The sequence below is a fragment of the Pseudorca crassidens genome, chromosome 8 (assembly GCF_039906515.1).
Source record: "Pseudorca crassidens isolate mPseCra1 chromosome 8, mPseCra1.hap1, whole genome shotgun sequence".
Taxonomy (NCBI): Eukaryota; Metazoa; Chordata; class Mammalia; order Artiodactyla; family Delphinidae; genus Pseudorca; species Pseudorca crassidens.
This window is the reverse complement of record NC_090303.1, coordinates 12,992,819-13,011,799: the sequence shown is the minus strand read 5'-3', so window position 1 is coordinate 13,011,799 and position 18,981 is coordinate 12,992,819. Positions and strand designations below refer to the sequence as shown.

Here is an 18,981-nt window from a genome sequence, read left to right as displayed (position 1 = left end):
AGGCAGTAAAGCCTCTGGATACAACTTGGACGCAAGCAGGAAAGCAAGAAAGAGAAACAACACGTGCTTCTACCCTGCGAGAGGCCGGCCAGAGGGCAAGGGCCGCCACAAAGCCAAGAGGAACAGACTCCAAGACGCTTTTTTATTTTTAATTTTTATTTTTGGCCTCGCCACGCGGCTTGTGGGATCGTAGCTCCCCAGCCAGGGATTGAACCTGGGCCCTCGGCAGTGAGAGCACAGAGTCCTAACCACTGGACCGCCAGGGAAGTCCCCACTTTTTAATTTTAAAATGACACTGTCAAGAGAGTTTCAGACAAAGACGTAATATCACTACTAGCTTTCATTTCTCCCATACCCATGATGCTTTGTAAGGAAAAGAGTCATGTTCAAAAGTCCCTGCTAGGACAGGAGTAAAGACGCAGATGTAGAAAATGGACCTGAGGACACAGGGAGAGGGTAGGGTAAGCTGGGACGAAGTGAGAGAGTGGCGTGGACATATATACACTACCAAATGTAAAACAGGTAGCTAGTGGGAAGCAGCCACATAGCACAGGGAGATCAGCTCGGTGCTCTGTGACCACTTAGAGGGGTGGGACAGGGAGGGTGGGAAAGAGACACAAGAGGGAGGAGATATGGGGATATATGTATATGTATAGCTGATTCACTATGTTATAAAGCAGAAACTAACACACCATTGTAAAGCAATTATACTCCAATAAAGGTGTTAAATAAAAAAACAAAAGTCTCTGCTAGAATCCATGGCACGTGTACACACACACACACACACACACACACACACACACACACACACACACAGAGTTTTTTTTTTGCAGTACGCGGGCCTCTCACTGTTGTGGCCTCTCCCGTTGCGGAGCACAGGCTCCGGACGCGCAGGCTCAGCGGCCATGGCTCACGGGCCCAGCCGCTCCACGGCATGTGGGATCTTCCCGGACCGGGGCACGAACCCGCGTCCCCTGCATCGGCAGGCGGACTCCCAACCACTGCGCCACCAGGGAAGCCACACACACACTTTTTAAAATTTTAAATGCATGCTCTCCCTCCATCTTGTTCTAGGTCAGGCCTCCGGAATCCCAACACAGGGGCAGCAAATGTATAGGCTGGCCAGAGAAATGCTACCTGGCCTGACAGAGGGGGGTTTGGCGCACACTGAAGATCCCACCCCTGCAGCCCCAGCATTCCCCTGGGACCCACACCAGCCTCCCCTCCCGCTCTCAGCCATCACTGTTTTGGGGTTCCCGTGTATGCACGTACTTACAATAGTTCTCTACCTCCATTTACTCGCCCTGATTACCTCTGACAAATCTGAAAATAAGCTTTTTTTTCTCTAAATAGTAATTCACTGCAAGAACTGAAAATAGTTTTACCAGATTTTACCATGAGAAGCACCACCGAGACTAAAGTTTTTCCTGAGTTTCAAGAAGCAGTAAAGAAATCCAAAATCAAGAGGTGAGCCTCCACGGCTCAGAGCCCGATAAGACAGCAAACATACAGGAACTCGGAACTTGTCCTGCAAATGCTACCCTCCACATGTGGTCGTCCTGGAAGCCGGCATGTACCTATCATGTCGCTGCTGCTCAAGAAACACTCCCAGGAATTGACGTGTACACCAAACGTGCCTCAGAAGGGCTTTGAGCTTCTGCTAAAAGTCTGAAGATTTTGCCTAGTGTGGTAGGCGGCAAAGGCAATTCCAAATGACGCCCTGCACACAGGCTCTGAGCGACGGATGGAAAAAGTGACACAGAACCTCCACGCGGGGCAGGGGAGTGGGTGTATCAAACATAGATTAGGGTGTGACTGCACCTCCCACTGTGAACTTCCTTAAGTCCTGGGGGTGACCATTATACATGTGTTTGTTGAATTCAAGTGGTTTTCATTTTCCTCCCTATACATTTCTCTTTTTTCCAAATTTTCTTCAACAAGCATCTTTTAGAATGTAAACAAAAGAACTTAAAAAATAATAATTATGATGTCTTACTTTCCTTTTTTGAGACTTTGCCCCTGTTGCCTTCCTTTGAGAATCTAAGAATATGGTTAGGAGAAAAAACCAGATTTAGAACCCAGAAGAAGAGGTTCTACAGCACTGAAAATGTCAATTACTCACTGTATTTTGTGCTTGTTATACGATAAAGCAGGGAGGGAGCGATACAAAGGAGAAAAGGAAGTATCTTAGTAATGTCTCATCACTGTCACCATGATATCATAACGTACAATGATGCTGCAAATTCAACAGGTGAGGGATGTGCTGACTGCCTGATCACACTTTATACATTTTATAAAGTCCATATGAAAACATCATTTATATTTTAAATGCACCACTTAGGATTTAATATGAGAGGATGTTGGAATTGGTTTTTTTGGTAACACAAATCTTGATAGTTTGTGTGCTAAGTTGAAAAGTTTACCCAGCAATGTCCTGCAGAGCCCAAATGTCCTATTTCATTTAACCATTTTGTTAGAAAATGATGTATCTTTCCTAAAACAACGTAAAAGTGAGTGGAGTAATCTTTTTCATGAGTTTGAAAGTCTGACACCTACTCAGTGAATGTTTCCTGATTTTAAATTTCGAACAGGCCCAAATGAATCATTGGCATTCGGGATCAGGTGGGCCTGAGGTCACGGGGATCGGGGGTCAGGGAGATGGCGAGCACACCCAAGCCTAGTTCTTTCTCTTCTTCGCCTGTTAGTGGTCACTGCTGATTCGAACAAGGTTGTTTCCAGCAGACTTCAAACTTAACACGTGTCATGGGGCTCTTGGAACCTGGAGGAATAAACCTACTAGAACTGGGTGTAAATTAAGCATTCATACCATCTGACACACCTGCTAAGGTTTTTCCCACACATCATTTTACATGGCGTTTTTTTTTTTTTTTTTGCGGTACACGGGCCTCTCACTGTTGCGGCCTCTCCCGTTGCAGAGCACAGGCTCCGGACGCGCAGGCTCAGCGGCCATGGCTCACGGGCCCAGCCGCTCCGCGCCATGTGGGATCTTCCCGGACCGGGGCACGAACCCGCGTCCCCTGCATCTGCAGGCGGACTCTCAACCACTCCACCACCAGGGAAGCCCTATATGGCGTTTTGAGGGACTTTGTGACAACCATGTCAGAGTTGGAAGATATTTTCACTTCTTTACTTCCTGGCTCTTGGCTGTATGCTGTGTGATTAAATTCTCTGCAACAGATAAGTGGGTGTTAACTGTATCTGCTCTTCTCTATGTGGGTGCAGCTGTGAATTAAGAAGAAGCACAAATCCAGATTTTTCATACACACCAGGGCTCAAAATGTGTGAACTGATTCTACATTCAATATATGCCTCATATATCCAGGAAATAACAGTCATTATTTTTTTATATGAGTATTTATAATAACATTGCAAAGATTACATGCATAGGGGGTGAAAACCAGGCACATAGTTCAATAAAATCAAAAGCATGTACCCAAACAATAGAAATCTTTACCCCAAGGAAAACTACAAGACTATTACAGATATTTAAAGGCATTGCCATCCTTTTATTTTTAAGAAATTAACAGGATTTAAATTCACTGTCGCTCTCACTCTCTCTCACCCTCTCTCTTTCTTTCAGAATGAGAGAGAAAATGACCCAGCATTGAAAAAATATTTAAGAGAAAAGGGTTAGGGTTAGGGTTAGGAATTCCTGGGGCATTTAGTAGTCATTTCTCACCGTTGAGTGTGCTTTGTGAGTTTGAAAGTTAATTCTGAATGAAAGTATGCGATGCATCTTGCGGCACTGTTTACTCGAAGTGTTTATTTATGTCCCAAGGAAATTTATGAATTCCATATTCTGGAATCAGGTTAAATAGAGAGCCAAAAAATATGGATATGATCTGATTTCATCAAAGACATCTGATTTTAGTTTAAGCATTTTTATTTCTATTTGTTTCCTTCTCGATTTAGTTGAAAATAACTACAATTACTATTGGTCTCCTGGACCAACAAAGTCTGTGCAAACAATTACACCTCATGTCAGTTATCAGTGGAAATCACACCTCTTAAGCCGCTTTCTGGTAAACGCAATGGAACAGCCCTCTTCCAATTCAAGACACGCTTGACCACAGCTTAACAGTAAAAACGAAGAATAAAAAGCAGGACGAGCATGTCCTTTAACATATGTGGCATCACATGACATTAATCCCAACACACCTCTCAAAAAAAGAAAATGCTTGCCACTCCTCAAACATGGAGTGCTTCCCTTGCATCTCAGCTGGTCGTTTCTGTGTGGAAGATCGCAGTATATTCCATCACGAGCCCAAGAAGCTGTCCAAGAAAACCCACAGGACGAGAACAGGCCCGTGTCGCCAGCAGCCGCCATAATTACCCACCTCCCGGTTTATTATTTACACATGAGCAGCACAGCTGCAGAGCATCGTAACTCAGGGGTATGTGTAATAAGTCACCGCACCGCAGCCATCTCCTGCTCTGGCCCTTGACAAAACACCACATGATGACTTTTCCAAAGTCGGGCAAAAACTGCTGAAGCAGAAGGAAGTGCCGCTAAACCTGGCTCCCTCCTATTTATCATACAATTTCCTGACTGATGGTTCCACAAACCAGCTGCTAAGTGCTGTGTACTCTGCTGTCAGCAAACTAACGGGCTAAATGGAAGACAGGGAGAATAATGTGCAGAACTGGGGGAATCAATTTTACTGAAGGAATTAACACTCTGCCAGGTGGGGGAAGTCTGGGGAGCAGTGGGAAGCAGTCAACTGTCCATGCTTTGGGCGGCAAAGATGATTTATTACAGACTCGCAAGAGGTTTGACTATTGGACCAAATTCCTCTCAGACTAAACGGAGATTTGCAGAGTGCCTATTATCCTAGGCACGAGTGGAAGAGTCTTTAAACCCCATAAATATGTAACTGGCTTGACACATGTTTAAACTGAAATGCATAGTAACAATATTTGTGCTGGGTATAGTTGTCAGTATTCGATTTCACACTGGCTGTCGTCAGGCTGTGCGGTGAGCCTCTCATTAGGAATGAGAGGCATTGATTTTTAGGTCTCCTCACAACAGCCTGGGTTGATCATAAAACCTGTGGCCAGGAAAAGACACTGGGAGGTTTACCTTCAGTTGTTGCATCCTTCTCCCAAGAAATAGTTTTAATATCCTCAGGCTATGAGATCTCTCGGAGGCCATTCTGGGAAACTGTCTTTTAAGGTTTGAAATTTACATACAAAAATTGTAGATTAAAAAAAGAGAGATCAAAGTCCCCTCCGTTTGTGCCCTGAAGGAATAATTCACCTAATGATATTTGAGTGGCCTGAAAGTGCCCAGGAAACAGTGCAGGAAGACCCACAAGAGTAAACTGCCCAGGGCATAAATTCTCCTGGCTTATTTAAATCCTGAAGTCATCTGTTCACTGACTTTGGAATTTACTCTAGACCTGCACTAGAGATGATTTTTCTTGTCACTAGGGTCAGCCCCGCCTGTAGGAATGTCCAGTCCCCTCCAATTCACTCAATTGCCTGCCATCAGTAGAAATGTTAAAACCCAATGTGGGCAACATCCACTTTGCCAAAACCAAAGGAATCATCCAGCATCTGTCAAAGGAGAGGTCTCTAGAGGGGGAGAGAGGGGCCCTCACCACTCCAATGAGATGGTGGAGTGGCACCCAAGTGTCATCTCTGCCTCTTCCCCCCGCTGAGTGTCTCCAATCATTACCTTGACACCTGCAAGACCTTTTCCAGGGCTCAGTGGCCTAAGGAACACATCACCATGTGGACGGACTCCACACCCGGACTGACTCCCCATTCAGACATCCTTGTGTTCCTGCCTGTGGACAGGATTATACCGTGGACAGGAATATGCCTGTGGATAACACAGCGCCAACAAGGGGCTCGTCTGCCCCTCTGAGGACAGCCCCGGGATGCCTGACCGGGAATGTCTAAAGCATGTGGCCCTGCTGGTCTGCTATGAGCAGAATCTAAGGCGTGGAACCCCAAAGGGACCAGCTGTGGGCTTGCTGGACATCCAGGTGGCATCATCCCATGAAGCAAGCGCTTCATGGAGTATCAGGAATCTTCTTTCCAGTCCTACATGCATGTTGTGTGCAGCTGGAAGCATCTCCAGAGTCGTTAGTGTAGATCATCTTGTTTATAAGACCCTCTGTAATGCGGTGCAAGTTTTAAGGAAATGCAGTTATAGTATACTCGAGACATCTCATAGATGCCTTGCATAAAAAAAGATCTATAATTTTGTCTCTTTATACCATGGCAGGAAGTTTAACTTGTGGAGCATACGCTATGGGGGGGAAACTCCTGCACTGGGCAGTTTTTAAATTTCTTTTTTTAAAATTAATCTATTTACTTTATTTATTTATTTTTGGCTGTGTTGGGTCTTTGTTGCCGCGCGCGGGTTTTCTCTAGTTGCGGCGAGTGGGGACTACTCTTTGTTGCGATGTGCGGGCTTCTCATTGCTGTGGCTTCTCTTGTTGCGGATCACAGGCTCTAGGCACACGGGCTTCAGTAGTTGTGGCACATGGGCTCAGTAGTTGTGTCTCGCGGGCTCCAGAGCACAGACTCAGCAGTTGTGGTGCATGGGCTTAGTTGCTCCGCAGCATGTGGGATCTTCCCGGACCAGGACTCAAACCCGTTTCCCCTGCATTGGCAAGAGGATTCTTAACCATTGCGCCACCAGGGAAGACCGTGGGCCGTTTTTATAAATAAAGTTTTATTGGAATACAGGTGCCATTTCGTTTGCATACTGCATATGGCTGCCTTCAAACTGCAAACTGCAGAGACACAGTTGGAGAGCTGCGACAGAGAAACACATGGCCCACAAAACCTAATATATTTCTTTTGGCCCTACAGAAAACGGTTTGACAAACCCTGTCCTTAGCATATCCCAAGAAAGTAATTCTCAGAAATGTTTACAACTCAGAAAAACCACACACCATTTTTTTTTATGGATACGTAGTTTCTGAGTGATAACACTGTATGTGTGAAATACCGATATGCCTATTTGTGTGACTTAAAAAATCTCTACAGTAGAAGTGTCCAATCTGACAATTATTCAGAAAAAGGATACTTACCCTGTGATTTTATTTATCAAAAATAAATTCTAAGATAAAAATGATAATGGATGAAATTGACTGTAAATCTAGCAAATGATGGCAATAAACACTTAACATTTGCAAATTTAAGTTTCCTTATAAGTAAAACATACACGAAGTTACGTAGAAAGCTGATTAACAAAACTATGTTATGTATAAAACCCAAGCAATTTTTACTTCTGGCAACCACCCAACATTCCTGACTCCTCTTTTTTTTGGCCTCACCGCATGGCATGTGAGATCTTAGTTCCCTGACCAGGGATCAAACCCGTGCCCCCTGCAGTGGAAGTGCAGAGTCCTAACCACTGGACTGCCAGGGAAGTCCTTTTCAGATAGCAATCTATTATTTCTTCTGTGCCAAGCATGCAGATATATTAAATTAATCTAATATTTTAAATAGATCTAAGTGCTACCCAGCACTACACTCTGGTCATATCACAATCCATCCAGGCCATGATCCTTTTACAAACATAATTATGTGTTTCCACAAGAAAATGACAAATAGCCCTCTGCAAGTAAATTAACAAGAAATCTGTCTTTACCACCTCAAACGTATCCTGGGTAGTGAACAAACAGTTGAGCTCGCCCCTTCCTGGTCCCTTTTAATTTCTTTTATCCACTAGTCTTTGCAAGTTTCTCAACTAAAAATCACATCCATTGGATTCCCAATGGCAGAAATAGACCACATCTGCCTACTGACCGACCAATAAAATCCTTCCATCCACAGCCTGTGGAATGCGCCTTGCCTATGATCCCATATATACGCAGTCATCATATTTTTGTTGTTTCCAGCTTTCCTGCCAAGATCAGAGAAAAAAATAAACAGAGGGAAAAGCAGCAAAGAGAAATAAGAGAAGGTTTACAGCCATTATACTGAAACTGCAAAACTGTCCAAGGGAGATCACATGAAAACATATAAGGAGCCACTATATTTAAAAGTGACAAATCCATTTACTTGAACTATGCTAATGGTGTATTTTCTTACGAAAGCATGGAAATTCTTACGAGTGACAAATTCTTATGTGAATGACCATTTTTTTGTATAGCACAATTTAAAAGCCAAATTCATAGCTTCAAAAATACACATTTGGGATTCTTTTTTTTTTCGGTACGCGGGCCTCGCACTGTTGTGGCCTCTCCCGTTGCGGAGCACAGGCTACGGACGTGCAGGCTCAGCGGCCATGGCTCACGGGCCCAGCTGCTCCGCGGCATGTGGGATCTTCCCGGACCGAGGCACGAACCCGCGTCCCCTGCATCTGCAGGCGGACTCTCAACCACTGCGCCACCAGGGAAGCCCAATGCATTTGGGATTCTTAACGCTGATGAAGTGAAGGCAGAGAATGAAACGTTTCCAGGAAAGCATCTGGTATCTCAGCTCTAACTACAGAAGCCTTAGAGACACAATGAATTCAGAGGTTGCCTGGTTTAGCTAGTAAACCAACAATTAACACTGATGATGAGATCTAGAAGCTGTGTCCTGTCTAAAATAACTCAAAAAAGAGCTTCCAAATGTTTTTTTTCAATGTTGCAAAATTAGCAGAAGCAGGTAGCAAAATGTAAAAGCAAAGGAATACAATGCTTTCCATTTCATAAAACTCACGTCCGTTTCTTCATGGGATCCTCTTGACACCCCTAAAATCATTACTTCCAAGGCTTTATTATTATCCCCCTAAGTCTTGTTTCTCTTTATTTCCTATTATCACACGATCCTGAGGGTTACGAAGGGAATATTCCATTATCTGCTCAGAAAAGCTAAACGAGGTACCCAAAGTCACAGAAACCAAAGCCTTGTGATGCAAGTTGGTGTTTTTTCTATTCCACCACCAGAGCTGGCACTCCCAGCACAGCCCCAGACACCGTCGTGGAGCCCCACCTCGATGCTCAAACCCTGCTCCGAACCAGGAATCAGGAAGAGCTCTCAGGCACGCAAACCCGGCCTCCTGCGTGGTAACTGCCTGGGCTGTGGCTCAGAGCATCAGAGAGCTCACCTTTACCTTTCTCTCCAGAATTCCACAGCAGAGAACAATGCCGCTAAGTCAAAGAGAAACCACCCATCCAAGTCCACCCTGAGAAATATTTTGAAGGCACTGGAAAACCAGCAGTGACCTTCAGGGTGTGTTGGTCAGAGTCTGCGTGGCCATTAAATAATGAATGAGGTCCACATTCATTCCGCTCAAAATCAGGCGAGAAGCTGTCGCGGAGTAGATTATAGACTCTTCCTCCACCACCCACCCCATTTTAGCTCCTGTCCATCAACAACTAAAGGTCTCCGAAGGTTTGCCCCATTAATAGAAATTAATAATACTAAAACAATCATGAGTATAAGGACAATTAGTGAATACTTTAATATATGTCAGATGCTGGGCTAAATGAGCCTTTTACACTCATGAGCTCATCTATTTCTTCCTTTGACCCTGGAGAGCAGGAATGAGTATGCCCATTCTTCCAGACAAGGGACCTGGTTAAGGGCCTTATCCAAAGAAATGAAATGCAGGGACAGAGTGGCAGAGCTGGTGTCCTTTTTACTCCAAAGCCCCTACTCTTAGCCATTCTGCTTCTTACCATGACACCGTCAGAGCTCAGGCTTCGTATCATCTCTTCTCTAAACTATATTCTCCAGACTTACATCCCTAAGCCTTAGACTGGACCATGGTCCTTCCTGCTCCCCAGATCTGCAGTGGTCTAGGAGAGCCTTCCCAGCCCCGCCCAACCCTTTACCATGGCATTCAAGGCCCCCAACCCCCAGCTACATTCAGGGTACTTCCCCGTCCGAGATGCAGGGCTGCCTTCATTGTTATGGCTTATGCTGCGCCTTGCTTGAGAAGTTCTCCCCCTTCTCCGAATCCAACTCTCTCTTCAAGACTCAGTGCAAATGTCACCCCTTCAGTCAAGCCTCCCTGAGTCCCTGTGGGAACCACTTGCTCCTTCTTCCCTTCTTCATTCTTCAGGTTATTGGGGACCGCCCCGGACAAACTCTATTTACCCACATCTCCTCTCTCCCTGATGCTAAGCCCGCTGAAGGCCCTGTGTTCCTACTCAGAAGCTCTCCCTCACACTGAAGCCCACGCTGTACGCACAGCTGTGGTGGATAAACACACACACAGGAGGGGCACTCACTGTGTTCCTGGACCATGCCAGGCCACCTGGGGATGAGGCCCTGCCCTGACACTGCTGTCAGACCAGAACCATCTGCGTTCCCTCCCAGGCTGTCTGGGGCTCGAGGGCAGAAGAGGCTCACTGTACCACACACCCAGTAGGAACTCAATTCATGTCTCTTATCAGAAAGGTGAAGGAGGAAGGAAAGACAAGAAAGGAAACTGAGGCCAAATAATAGCCGCAGTGAACCAGGCCCGTCTGGCACTGCAGGACCCTTCCATCTACCTAACAGGCCAAACCAGGGCACCCCAAAGGCCCCGCCATCTTTCCGAATCCTCCCCACGCAGCTTCCAGGCACCCCATGCCCAGAGCCAACTCCAGGCAGATGCCTGCATACCCTGAGCTAAATCATAGCTCTGAAGTTCACCTTCTATCCCTGCAAGGCTGCCCGCTTCCCGCCAGGCTGGAGTCACCTCATGTGGACGTGTGGTGTCCTCACCCCATCCCACCCTGCCATCCCCCTAAGATGGAGCAGACAATGGTGGGCACTCCGCGATAACCGCCCCACGTTGGGTCTTTTCCAAGACGCTGAATGTCCTTTCCCACCAAGGAAACGTGGACGCTCCAGTGAATTCAGGAGACTTGAGCAGGCCGCTAACACCCATATGGAAAAAGCTCTTTGACACAAAAGGTTAGAGGTCAAAAGTTTAAAAGCTCATGACAGAAATGACAGGGGCCGCTTAGCCCCCTCTCCCCCTTTTATTATCAATAACATCAAAGGCCCTGGTCTGTTCTTAATGCTATTATTGTTACGCCTTTGGAATCCATTGAAATTCCAGCACGTTGATTGCACACTGGGAGCCCTGAAAGGCTCCACTTTCCTGCCCCTTAAACCCTGAATTCTCACTGCCGCTAAAGCACCATGAAGCAGGAACACACAAAGCTTTTAAGCGAAGAGTTTATTTAAGTGCTTCTTTCCCCAGGATTGCAAAATAATAAAGCACTCGACGTGAAGTGATTCCCTTGTACGGATGAGCAAGGAAATGGGAGAAGAGGGAGAGAATCTCCCATTTCTAAGGGGGAAAGAACGCACGTACCAAAACATTCCCGATTTTTCTTAGATGTCTCTTTTCCCTGCAATCTTACATCAGCCACTAGGCATACATGGTACACACGCCCTCAAAGACGTCGGCTATGTGAGCATGTATCAGATGGTATCATATGAGGGAAATAAGTTTCTGCTTAAAGAGAGTGCCAGCTGTGGTATTTGCACCTCTGGCATCCCCACGGTTAATGATTAGATAGCCAAAATTTGGAAGCTCTCAATACGTGAGGCTTCCTCTGGCCCATGAATAAAGGCTGAGTTTATAGGATTATTACACTGAGGGGGGGGGTGGGATGAATTGGGAGATTGGGATTGACATATATGCACTACTATGTATAAAACAGATAACTAATGAGAACCTACTGTATAGCACAGGGAACTCTACTCAGTGCTCCGTGGTGACCTAAATGGGAAGGAAATCCAAAAAAGAGGGGATATATGTATACGTGTAGCTGATTCACTTTGCCTTACAGCAGAAACTAACACAACATAGTAAAGCAGCTGTACTCCAATAACAATTAATTTTAAAAAAAAGAATTATTACACTGATAGCATGGACCAAGAAAGGAGAAAATTCAAAGGAAAAATAAAATCAAAACCTATTTCAAGTTCATCCCAATACCACACCTGAACTCTCTGCCCACTTTCATTGGAACGTGAGGCCCATTTGACTGTCAGCCGTTCAACGGCCACTGTCATGTGACTTACCTGACCACCTCCTTCCTTCCCTGTCCACGCACAGCCCCCCGAGCTGCACTTGGGACCCCTTCCTCCACCCTGATGCTGCCCTGTGCATGCTCCTGGGTGTGTGGACAGAAAGCCCAGAGCTGCATGCACGGGGGTCCACAACTACCACCGACCTCCACTCCCCAGGGTTCACACCTGGGACTTCCTTTCTTGCTGGCTACCCTTCCCTTCTTCCCTCCCTCACTGGACTTCTTAGCTTGATTTTTTTAGCCCCATTCCTTTCGGGATGCCGGATGAGTTTCAGGATTTCTCTGACCCACTGTCCCTGAGAGCATCTGCTGGCATGGCAATGCCCTTGGACAGTGAAGCTACACTGCAGACAAGAGGCACTGGCCTCCCCGGGCTTCTGGTACAACCCCAGCCCTGTCCACAGAGGACAGAGGCCATTCCTGTCCCTCTTCCTCTCATGTTTCCTACCGTCCGGACGAGCGGAACTGCTCAAAAACCTCCAAGAGGAATCCACATCGTCAGCAATCTACTTCAGGACAGGGAGCAATGGAGATCTGAGGGGTGTCAACAAACCTTCTAGTGTGTTCAGGTGGGCACTCCTTCCTGGAGAGGCCAGTGGTCTCGAGACTGCTTTCACTGAGCAGGGCTTTGTCTGGGTCATCTGCTGCCTGTGTTTCCCTAAGGCCCAAGCTCTCCTGCCCTCCTCCCCTATTGCCACCAGGACAGCCTATGCCCCTTCTGCTTCCATGCTACCCCCTACCTCTGCTGTGATGCTTGACAGCTACGCTGCCTCAGAGGGTGACCTAACTGGCAGTTCTCCCCAAGGCCCTCCATCAGGACTCGACAGCTTCTTACCTTGTCTCAAAAGACCCAGGCTCTATATGTTTTCAATGTGATCTCCATGTGGGTCCTCTCCTTCCTGTCCCCAAAGTGACCCTGGTTTCCAGACCAACTACACGGGACCCAGTCTTTACAAACTATACTTGGTAAGTATCTAAACTTCAGTGATGTCCGTCTGTGCCTATGGGCCCCTGAGGACAGACAACATGGTCTACTTCTGGAGTCCATACCTACCTCTGGTACCCCAGTCCACCTACAGTCCCAGGGACTATAGCCCCGATACATGGGTATGCACCTTCCCCGGTACTAGTGGGCACATCCTTACAGAGAGGACCCCATCCTGCACCTTCTCAATGAGCTTCCACTTGTCAGAGAGCGGAGCCCAGACACATTTCTAAGGAGCAAGGATGCTTCTCACACTTTGCTGTTTGCAAGTATTAACAAAGACTCAAAGAGTGATCATATGAGAACCCCAATGTATGTAAAACAGAGCATGGGTTTAATAACTAATACCACTCAATAGACAAAACTGATGATGCCCTACTGGTCATCCCGGAGCCAATATACATTTGCACATGTATCACCCTCGCAGTACGAAACCTTAGAAAACCCATCCTTCAGTTTCACCTTCTCAGAAATCAGGAGAAAGCCAAACACGCAGCACACTGAACAATGCGCGCTGCAGCCCTTATAAGGCATGTCTGTTCTCCATCTGCACGTGCAGCTGAAAAGGCTTCCCGTTTTAAACCACATTTTATAGAAGTACATAGAAACAAATGACTATCATCGTAATAGAGATTTTTTTTCACTCATAAAATAAAGCCAGTAAGATGCAGCCCTCTTTACTCCACACAATTGTCCAAGAGGCCAAGTGACAAAGGTGAAGGTTGTTCACAAAATCTAAAGACCTCACGTTTAGGGGTTATTTTTATTTCTAAGTCCTTCGTCTTCCATCCAGACACCCAAATGGACGTTGATAGTTGGCATCTCCACATGAGCCTCTTCAGCTTTGGACCTGATCTGATTGCTTCACCCACGTCCCTCCCTTGCGCTCAAGCCTTCACTGATCATGAGGCATGTGAAGGTTCTCCATCCTTTGTCTTTAAGTAATTTCTGTGGCAAATACTCAACCCTGTCCCCAGATTCCAGACCAGCCATACACTGTTGTCAGCTCAACCATTAGGGGAGGGGAAAAAATGACAGCCACAGAGACATTCAAATAATAAATAGCTATCATTTTTTGAGCATTCACTCTGTGTGCAGGGTTACCCTAAACGCTGTTCAGATATTTTTTATTTACATTACAAGACAACCCAGTGAAGTAGGTATAACTACCCCTACTTCACAATGAGCAGTCATCAGAGAAGACAGGAAGTGAAAGGCACTATGAAAAAAGCAAGACAACGTGCCCAACGTGGAGTCGCTTATGCTAAGCTCCACCAAACCCACCAAGCTGAGACCGAATTATAGTTCTGGCCTCCCCCAGAAATGGAATCTTAACCTGGTCAATCAGAAATCACCTGGTCGGCACTGGTGACGTCATCCCGTCCCCTCAAGGAAAATGACCTCTGTCGCAACCATTCCACTTTCTGCTAGTGTAACTCTCTGTCCCCGCTCCCTTCTGCCTATAAAAGTCTCTTACTTTGTACCACTCCTCAGAGCCCCCTCCTCTCCGCTAGGTGGGATGCTGCCTATTCATAAATCGATGGAAAATGCCACTAAGATCTTTAAAATTTACTCAGTTGAATATTGCTTTTTGAACAGCCCTCAGGTAGGAACTGACAAAGCTGGACCTCAGGTCCAGCCTGACTGCCAAGCCTTCTCCAGAGCGCCAGCTTCCTGGACATGCAGCCCGGGCCCCCATTCAGAAGGCCCCACGCTTGGATTAATGCTCTGCTGTCACCCTCTTGAAATTCTTCATAATTTCTGAGCAAGGACCGGAATCTTCTTTGGACACTGGGTCCCACCAGTGGCGCAGCCTGCCCTGCATACGGCTACACTTCCCCTCCTGGGTACTCCCGCCACTTCGCGCTTCCCCGTAACAAAAGCCACGAGTAGCTAAAGGGCATCACTCACAGACACCTTCACCCCACGTCCTGAGGCAGGAGAAGGGCGGGCCTTCCTTCTGGGGGCCCCGTCTCAGCCGTACATCCTCTGGGGTCCATCATCCCCGCATCATCTCAGACACTTCTCCCAGATATCGGGGACCCGGCTCACATGTAGCAGGGCCCCAGCTGGCTTGGCCAGGTGGACCCAGGCTGGATCCCCCATGACACTCTCCCTCTAGCCTTCCCCATGGCTAGCAAAATCACCCCGCCATCCCCCAGCCATCCAGAGGGGCTAATTGGCTTGTTTTCATCGAGACTGAACCAACCAGACGTCCCTCTACACATAAATAAATCACAATTACTAACTGCTAGACTGCAGCGGCTCTCTCCTCCTCTGTGGCCTTGGCAGAGAAATTCCCAGTCCCGCCGGGGCAAGCAGAAAAGCCCCAGACTGGCCGGGCAATACCCGCTGGCTGGGCTCCGTTTATTACTTAAACAGTAACTTAACGACTCTTCCCGGAGGTGAAGGAGGCCAAACTGTTTTCCTTCACTTCACAAAGCAGAGATGCGTGGCTTATTTGAATGTCTCCAACGTTTACTTTAGTCCCCAGTTAAATACCTTCCTCCAAGCAGAGTCAAACAAACAGTTCACTTCATTAGAAAGGCAAACAATTTAGCAAGAGAATACCAGCACTTGAGGGGGACCCGCACCGGGCCCAGAAACCCTCTGCCCTGGGAAGGAGGCCTGGGCTGCAGCCCTGGAGGGAGGGCAAGGCGTGCAGCTCACTTCAAAAGCCTTTTCACAAATACTTCACACATTCACTGGTAATTAACAGATAACCCCGAAGAGATTATCGGCCCAGAGGCTGAGGGCCCTTAGAGGATTATCCAACTGGGCCTCTCTCTGGCGAAGGCAGAGCCTGGAGGGCACACCCTTTTTCTCTAGGAGTACGAGCGGATCGAGTCTTCTAGGAAAATGCCCAAGCGAGCAGCTACCTATCCCCAGTTTAAAATAACGAACCCACATCCCATGGAAATAATATTCATCTGAGATACAGCTGCAAAGTTGGGCCTGGGCAAAACACCAGGGCCAGGGCAGCCAGGGATAGCACTTGAGAGAAAGTGCAGGAAAGGACCAGGACAAGAGAGCCAAGACCATGCTGGGCGTGTTCTCAGGATTCCAGCTCAGAAGCAGGAGTCAACATTCTCCCAACAAAAACTTGGGGTAAACTGGGGGACAGGTCACGTGCCGGTTAAACTGGTGCTTCTCCAGTAGCTGTGAGAGCCCAGAATGGGGTAGGCGGCCCACTGAAGCATGCAGCACCTGTGGACAGCAGGCTGGTCAGGACTGCTCCAGCCGGGCCCTGCAGGCCTGAGCTGGGAACCCCATGGCAGATGGGATTGACCCACGCCTGTCCCCAGCTTCCTCCAGGCCACTGTATCTCAGGCCTTCATGTCACACCCACCCATCCAGGGCACAGGAAACCATCTGGGGCTCATATTAGAGAGTTAGGGATTGACATATACACACCGCTATATTTAAGATGGATAACGAACAAGGACCTACTGTGTAACACAGGAAACTCTGCTCGATATTATGTAACACCTTGAAAGGGAAAAGAATTTGAAAAAGAATAGATATATGTATGTGTCTAACTGAATCTCTTTGCTGTACACCTGAAACTAACACAACATTGTTAATCAACTATACTCCAACATAAAATAAAAAGCTTAAATAAAAAATAAATTAAAAAACAGAAGGGATCCACTTTCTTTTTTCTCTAAGAACACACATACCTGCCACCACTGCCCCACACATACACACATATCACAATAGGAGACGGTAACATCAAACAAAAATGGTCCAGGCCAGGCACGCATCCCCATTATACTTGAATTTGTGGTTTCACCCATGTCCTGCTTGTGCCGAAAAGGGTCAGAGTAAGCCATTCCAGTACTTATGGCTTTTAAGAAGTTGGTAAACCTCAAATGCCAACTGCAATAAATCATACAAATCTCTATTAAAACTATAAATCACTCATGAAATTTAATACTGTCATGAAGAGTAATTAAGTGCTAATATAATAAATCTACAGAAGAAAAACACACACACACCAATGCGGAACCTAAAGAGCAGGGGAATGCTTATGTCTTAGAGCTTTAAGACAAATCTTTGTGCCCCCAAAAGGAAGTCTCCCTGTTTCCCCATCCACATCCAGTGGTCCTCGGGGGGGTAAAAAAAAATCATTAAAGGGGGCTTCCCTGGTGGCGCAGTGGTTGGGAGTCCGCCTGCCGATGTAGGGGACACGGGTTCGTGCCCCGGTCCGGGAGGATCCCACATGCCGCGGAGCGGCTGGGCCCGTGAGCCATGGCCGCTGAGCCTGCGCGTCCGGAGCCTGTGCTCCGCAACAGGAGAGGCCACAGCAGTGAGAGGTCCGCGCACCGCAAAAAAAAAAAAATCATTAAAGGGCCACATGACCAAATAAACTCAGGACTGAGAGCCTATGCCATAACGCCCTTCTTCAAAGCGGAAAAACAACACTGAAAATCTGCCATAGTTCTGTGCTATCCTATGAAGGAAAAGAGAAAGGAACGAAGGAGAAGTAATGTCAGGGACAAGGAACAGTGACTCTGTCCAAGAAGCATCTTGGGTAAAAGGAAAGTTATAGGAAAGAGTCACAGTCGTTCCTGTAATGTTACCACCTCACTTGTGCTGTCCTTCAAATAACTGCTTCCTTGAGAAATCATCTGTTCTCAGCTCTTCAACTACTCTGAATCTTTCCATTTGAGCTAGGATAGCTAGAACCCGGAATTCTTTCCTGGGCTGCTTCAGTCATACTGTTATCAGAAGGGGGACCCCTTCCAGGGCCCAAGAGTGGGCTCTTGTCTAACGTTCGAAAATGAATTGTCTGAGGTGACACACGTACTGTAACAGCAAAAGACTTTATTGGGAAGGGACCCCCCGGGCAGAGAGCGTCAGGGTAAGGGAACCCAGGAGGACCGCGCTGCCACGTGGCTCGCAGCCTCTGGTTTTACGGTGATGGGGTTAGCTTTCCAGGTTGTCCCTGGCCAATCATCTTGCTTGCCCCATATTTGGTCTGACTCAGGGTCCTTCCTGGTGGCACGTGCATCTCTCAGCCAAGAGGGATTCCTGCGTGAGGGATTCTGGGAGGTTGGCAGGGTTTATTATGGGCTGTGACCTCCTCCCTCCTTTCGGCCCCTCCCGAATTCTCCCAGTTAGTCTTCAGCAGCAGCCGTGTCCTCCTTATCGGGACCTCCTGGTGTGAGACAACTCATGCAAGCAGTTATTACTGTGCCTGGCCGAGGTGGGCGGTTTCCCTCACCCGTTCCCTAAAAATACCAGCTCAGGATTCAATCACTGGTTGATTACTCCATACATGAATAAGTAAAGATGGATTCACATACAAGCCTAACCAGCACTGCTGGGTCCCAGGCACCATGGGGGCCCTGGAAACAGGGGGAGCCTAATAATAGGCCATTCTGCCCAAGAGAAGCTTGGCGATCCACTGGTCACAAAGCCAGGAACAAGGACACCAGCTCAAAGAGTCCTGGTGAAAAGATGGCACTCAGGTGAGCAGTGAGTATGGGGGGGCCGGTGGGGAGGGAAGAAGGTCAGAGAAACCTCCTCTCCTTGAGGAAAAGCCTTGCGCAGAAAGATGAGTAAGAGCAAGCTGAGAGAACCCACAGAGAGAGGGCGTGAAGCAGCAGGGTGTGTCCGGTGACCCTGAAGACCCAGAACCGCTTTAGAGCACTGGTCCTCAAACGGCAGTGTGCCTCTCGTCACCCGGAGGCCTCCTTAAAAGGCAAATTGGCGGGGCCCACCCTCCAGAGTCTCTGATTCAGGAGGCCTGGGGAGGGGAGGAGAGTGAGAATCTGCCTTTCTAGCAAGTTCCCAGGTGACGCTGAAGCTGCCGGTCCGGGGGACCGCACTCTGAGAACCACGGTTCTAGAGCCGCGTGGAAGAAAACAAGGCCAGGCCACGGAGCATCTTGCATGCTGTGCCAGTGAGTCGCGAGGGCTGACACAGGAGACTGAAATGATCAGACGTGCATTCTGCAAATATCACTTTGGTGGAAAGGTGGAGAAC

General features: G+C 47.4%; 1 protein-coding gene across 2 annotated transcripts in view; it reads right to left on the bottom strand.

The window, feature by feature from the left end:
- Positions 1 to 18,981, bottom strand: part of GLI3 (GLI family zinc finger 3) — a 285,323-nt gene that overhangs the window by 118,622 nt on the left and 147,720 nt on the right. The window lies entirely within an intron of this gene.